General features: G+C 42.5%; 1 protein-coding gene across 1 annotated transcript in view; it reads left to right on the top strand.

Annotated features, from left to right (window-relative positions):
- The first annotated feature begins 2,175 nt into the window (after window positions 1-2,175).
- The window catches only part of PPARG (peroxisome proliferator activated receptor gamma), a 109,862-nt gene continuing 106,037 nt past the window's right edge, over window positions 2,176-6,000 (top strand). Inside the window, exon 1 of the mRNA XM_038409836.2 lies at window positions 2,176-2,263. The gene's annotated coding sequence lies outside the window, so the exon portion shown is untranslated. The remainder of the gene's footprint in view (window positions 2,264-6,000) is intronic.

Below are 6,000 nucleotides of genomic sequence, written 5' to 3'. Positions count from 1 at the left end.
AGATCACTGATGATGCATTGGAGAGGTTTTAGCTGAGGACTGTATGTGATGGCCAGTGGAGTTCTGTTGGTTTCTTTCTTGGGCTTGTCTTGCAGCAGGAGGCTTCTGGGTACATGTCTGGCTCTGTTGATCTGTTTCCTTATTTCCCCATGTGGGTATCGTAGTTTTGAGAATGCTTGGTGAAGATCTTGTAGGTGTTGGTCTCTGCCTGAGGGGTTGTACCTCAGCATTTGGCTGTAAACAATGGATCGTGTGGTGTGTCTGGGATGGAAGCTGGAGGAATGAAGGTAGGCATAGCGGTTGGTGGGTTTTCGGTATAGGGTGGTGTTAACGTGACCATCACTTATTTGCACCGTGGTGTCAAAGAAGTGGACCTCCCGGGTAGATTGGTCCAGGCTGAGGTTGATGGTGGGGTGGAAGCTATTGAAATTGTGGTGGAATTCTTCCAGGGTTTCCTTCCCATGGGTCCAGATGATGAAGATGTCATCAACGTAGCGTAGGTAGAGAAGGGGCGTGAGTGGACGAGAGATGAGGAAGCGTTGTTCCAGGTCAGCCATAAAAATGTTGGCATATTGTGGGGCCATGCAGGTGCCCATAGCGGTGCCACTGGTCTGGAGGTATATAGTCACCAAATTTGAAATAAGTGTGCGCGAGGATAAAGTCACAGAGCTCAGCAACCAGTTGTGCTTTGCCGCTTTTACAGATCCAGATTAACATGGTTACCCTTCTGATACTTAATTTAAAAGATGGGTACACTAATGGCCAGATTTTCAAAAGTGCTCAGCCCCCCAGCTCCCACTGACAACATGGTTAATTTTGCTGGTGACACATCAGGCAAAGAAGCATAGGAACTGCTGAGTGCTGAGTCGTTTAAAAAATCTGGGCATTTCATTTAGCTGCCTAAATGATAGCTGAATTATTCTGAAAACATGCCCCTGTATGATTTATGTTAGGTCACTCAGCAAGGTAATGTCAGAGGTAGGAGTGGAACTTGTGTGTCCTACCTCCTGCAATAATCTTTCTGTTCACACACTGACAGGTTTCAGAGTAGCAGCCGAGTTAGTCTGTATTCGCAAAAAGAAAAGGAGTACTTGTGGCACCTTAGAGACTAACAAATCTAACAAATAAATTTGTTAGTCTCTAAGGTGCCACAAGTACTCCTTTTCTTTTTGTTCACACACTGCCTCCTTTGGGAGTATAAATCTGAAAAAAAAATGAGCATAAACCATTACTTCCTATATGATTTGACTATAGAACCACAGAGACTACTAATTCACACAAATGCACCCATTTGTACTGTTACATACATCCCTACCCTTTCCACATTTGTCTGCTTATTCACTTGTAGCATCTTATCATAATCCTAGATTGTGAGCTCTCTGGTGCAGGAACTGTTTTTTTATGTGTTGTTTCTATAGTGCCTAGCACAAAGGCCTCTGACCCTTCATTGAGGCCATTTGGCATTAATGCAGCATACAAAATAAAGTAATAATATACAGAGGGAAAACAAAAGGAAAATGAGATAAAAACAAAAGATAGCTACAGCACAAATTTCCAAACTAATCCCACTGTCAGAGAAGGATACACTATGACCTGAGGTGACAAAAACAAAAACTCCAGGCAGCACTGGAAAGGGGAAAGAGAAAGTGGATACTGATTGGGAAGCCAGAAAACCTGCATTGTCAGTTACATTTCAGAAAAGACCAGCAGAATTCAGGTTTCAAACTCTAGGTCCACTTCAGAAACTTATGGGCCAAAATATCTCTTCAGTTACACATTTGTAATTTCTCTAAGACTAACGGTTGCATGGGCTGGACTGGCCTCAGAGTGTGGAGGTGGGGTGAGAGGAAAGAGAAGCAGCACCTCCTACATACTCCCTAGTCCCTGCATACCGCATTCCCCTCTGTGCCACCTCCTTCCCCAGCCCTCTTTATGCCATATTCTCTTTTGTGTCCCGCACCCCATGCCCTACCCATCTCATGCCTTTGTCTGCCCATCCCCCTCGGTGCCCCGTTTCCCGCCAAGGCTCCAGCGCCCGGGACCAACGGCCCTGACGCTCGCCGCGAGTCGCGCGGGAGGCCCACCACCCAGGGCAGCGGGCAGCGCGGCCCGGCGCCCCGGGCTCTGGGAGGGCCAGCAGCAGGGCAGGGAGGCGGCGCCTGCCGAGCAGGGAGGCGGTACCCGTCGGGAGGACGGGCCGGGCGGGGGGAGTTTATTCCACTAGAAGGGAACAGTGTCTCCTGCTGAGGCTTGACAGCGTCAGGTCAGTGTGTGAGCTGCCGCGGGGACCATCCCCCGGCGCGGCAGGGGGCTCTCTGCGGGCAGGAAGGGGCTGTGGGAGGCAGGAACCGTCAAGGGGCTGCGTCCGTGGGGATCTAAGGGAGAGAGGGGGTCTCTTTTGGAGTAGAGGTAGGCAGGCGGGCTGGACCCCGGGGGAGAGAGAAGGGTCTGTGCCGGGGTGGGGCAGACAGGGGTATATCCCCTAGCGCAGAAAGGAGAGCTGTGCTCCTGGGGGATCTTTGGGGTGCAGGCAGGAGGCGGGGGTGGGGGGGAGGTGGTAGAGGACTGTTGATGAAGGGGAGGCTTCATGGAGTGCGGGGGTTGTGGGCATGGTGGCGAGGGCTGAGGGAGCCAGGATGGGGCTAATGCTCTGGGGGCAGGGCGCTGTCCCCATAGGGGCTTAGGGAGGAATGAAGAACTCTGTTCATTGGAGCTCCAGGGTGAGCTGCGTCCATGGGGGCATCTAGGGGCAGTGAGATACACAGAAGGCTTTACGTATGGGTGGTCTGTGGAGTTAGTAGCGTAGGTGCTGTGTTGCAGAGGTGCATTGTACCGGAGGGGGCTGGATCTCATGTGGGCTATGTAAAGTGGTTTGGGGATAAGCAGAGGGACAGTGGTCATGGTTACTGTATGGGGATGGTGGAATACACATGGGGACTTATGTCCATTGGTGCTACATGCGTGATATTGATGGAGATAGACAGTAAACTGTGCCCATTGGTATTCTATGATAGTTATAGGTTGCTATGTCCATTGGTACAACATGTGGAGAGGGGAGATGGCAAGGGAGTGTTACTCAGTTTGCGTACCTGGTAATGAATGAAAAGCATCATTTTCTCTTTGACTTCTCAACCAAGAAAAGTCAGCGAGCCCTGATTTTAGTCATTCCACAGCAGAGATACTATGTTGAAATATATAATATATAGGTGGCATGCCCCAGGTTTTCAGGAGCATTTTGTAATTTTTCTGGTGTCATTTCTCTCCAGGGTACTTGGCAGCTGAGGACTGCAAGTTCCTGTAGTGTTGTAACTTTGAGGCAGTATATGCCCATGATACAATGCTGTGATGGTATTATTATAACATTATATTATGACATTAGACTGATATCTATGTGTAGCCTTTTGGAGATAAGTGCAGGAAGTTATCAAGAAATTATTAATTTTTATGTACCTTGGACTTCTGATTTAATAGTCTCGTTATATTTAAGTTAACTTAAATTAAAAGCATCAATTATAATTGCCCAGACATTTAAAAGAGAGGGTGTGGACTGATAAATTTTGTTTGTAACCCACTTCCTTCATCTCCAAAAGGGTTGTTTGTCTGGAATATGACACTAATGTTCTGTCTAGTAACCAATGTTCAAAAATATATATTTCCCCTAGCAATCAGTCTGTAATAATATGCATAGAGTAACTTTTTAAAGATGATAATAATGCATTACTTGTTAGCTAAAAGGACCCAGTGTGGCCACTGGAACTTGTATGACTTGCAGTATCCAGTCCGTCTTTTGCAAATTAGTCTTGTCCGTTGTACCCTGGTTGATATTAGAGTTCCCTGTGCGTGGTTATGTTGAACATTTTTAATCTCTTTAGGTCTCACTGAAGATTAATGTGAAAAATTACTTAGAGATTTAATTATGAAGAATCATTTTTAAACAATTCTGCACAATGTAAATATAGACTATTGTCAGTGGGGGAGATATTTGATCAAATGGTTAGACATGGATGTTGAAATTGGCAGCTAAACCTCAGAATTATATTTGGCAGGTATTCTTATAGGAGCTGCTGTCAGATTTGAATCTACTTAGAGACATCAGTTTATTAAAATATTGCATTATTGGTTTACATATTTTTATATATTCCTGTGAGTAGCCCTAATAGACAGCATCCATTCCTTGATAATACCTGATCTGAAAAGTATATGACCCTGTACCAGATATCAGTGTATCATGAAAAGTTTGTCATAGTATGTTCTGTCCATAAAGAATTATTCTCCTCCTCCAATTTAAGTAACTATTATACATATTGACACCACAACAAATGCCTGTAAGATGGTAAAGTTGATCAATATTATACCTTCAGTTTTTAACTTTTGCTTTATGATATTGACATTACTGCTGAATCTGAGTTTTTTCTACTTGACTTTTCTTTCAGTTCCTATAGATCAGTTCCTAAATTCAGGCCCAGTTCAGTCAATATAAATGTATTTCTATAGCAGTCGGTACTCAAATGATTTTAACCAACAGTTTAATCAGTAAAGCCAGAAATAGTTTATAAGTAGAAGCAAAACCCGTGTTTTGTACAATGCTAGGCAAATAATTCACAGGAAATAATTTACTTAATGATTTTTGCCTCTTTATGTTTTGGAACTGACTGAGAGCACCTTTTGATTTTTTCGGAAGTATTCACTATTAAAAAAAATCAGAATAATTTCATTAGCTATTTCTTGTTTTGTAACTCAGTTGTCAGTAATTACTTGTGAATATTTGGTATTTGAAATTTGAGTGACTTTAATTACTTTTGGTTGATACACAGGTCACAGGGTTTTCTTTCTATTCTCAGTTGTGGTGAGCATAAACCAGGCTTCCAGTGCAGCTACTCAAGACTGTAAATTTAAAATTCACCTTCTATGAAAATTCTCCAATATTTTCTTAAATTTACTATTTCCACATATGTTTCTGCGCTAAATACTTTTCTGGAGTATTCATGGAAAGCAAAACCAAAAAGCATATTAACACTATGTAAATTACTAGCTTAAAATCTTAACAAATACTCGCAGGATTCTCCAAGCTAGTTTGTTGAGGCGTCATGGGCACAATGATTTCCATTTTATTTTCAAACAGTTTATTTTGCTGTGTTGTTATGATATACCCACTAATTTATTTTTTAAAGTCAATAATAGACTTATTGAAAGCAGATTGTTCCCCAATGTAATATTATAAGTGATGGTGAATTCTGATAAATCTTTATTTATTATGCTGATTTTTTTTCTTTAACAGGAGGTTCTTATTCTTCAGTCATTTTATTGCAACTGTTCTGAATGTTTCCGTTAATTTTCTGTGTATTTTTAAAAAAGCAACAAATCACTAAGAAGTAGAAAATCAGTGTTGTGATTGGTTCTATATAACTATACACCCAGAAATATCATTAAAGGAATACATGCATGTGCTTCCTATTAACAAGACAATTCCTGAGGGCCTTACTCAATCTTCACTATGTTTTTACTCAAGAAAAATCCCTTTGGCTTCAGTGGGGGGTTTTGAATACTGAATGGAAATTGATTTGGATCAACATTAATAAGAATCACAGTAACAGAGTACTGATATTGATTCTTGTACTGACTGATATGCCCTTATTTTTCTTTTAACTGATTGGTTTCAGAGTAGCAGCTGTGTTAGTCTGTATTCGCAAAAAGAAAAGGAGTATTTGTGGCACCTTCGAGACTAACAAATTTATTTGAGCATAAGCTTTCGTGAGCTACAGCTCACTTCATCGGATGCATTCTGTGGAAAATACAGTGGGGAGATTTATATACATACAGAACATGAAACAATGGGTGTTACCATACACACTGTAAGGAGAGTGATCACTTAAGGTGAGCTATTACCAGCAGGAGAGGGGGGGTGGGGGAACCTTTTGTAGTGATAATCAAGGTGGGCCTTTTCCAGCAGTTGACAAGAACATCTGAGGAACAGTGGGGGGGGGGGAGAGGGGGAATAAA

Source organism: Dermochelys coriacea, chromosome 7, assembly GCF_009764565.3.
Source record: "Dermochelys coriacea isolate rDerCor1 chromosome 7, rDerCor1.pri.v4, whole genome shotgun sequence".
In the NCBI taxonomy this organism is placed as follows: Eukaryota; Metazoa; Chordata; order Testudines; family Dermochelyidae; genus Dermochelys; species Dermochelys coriacea.
The sequence above is the reverse complement of the archived record's forward strand: the minus strand, read 5'-3'. Positions and strand labels throughout refer to the sequence as shown.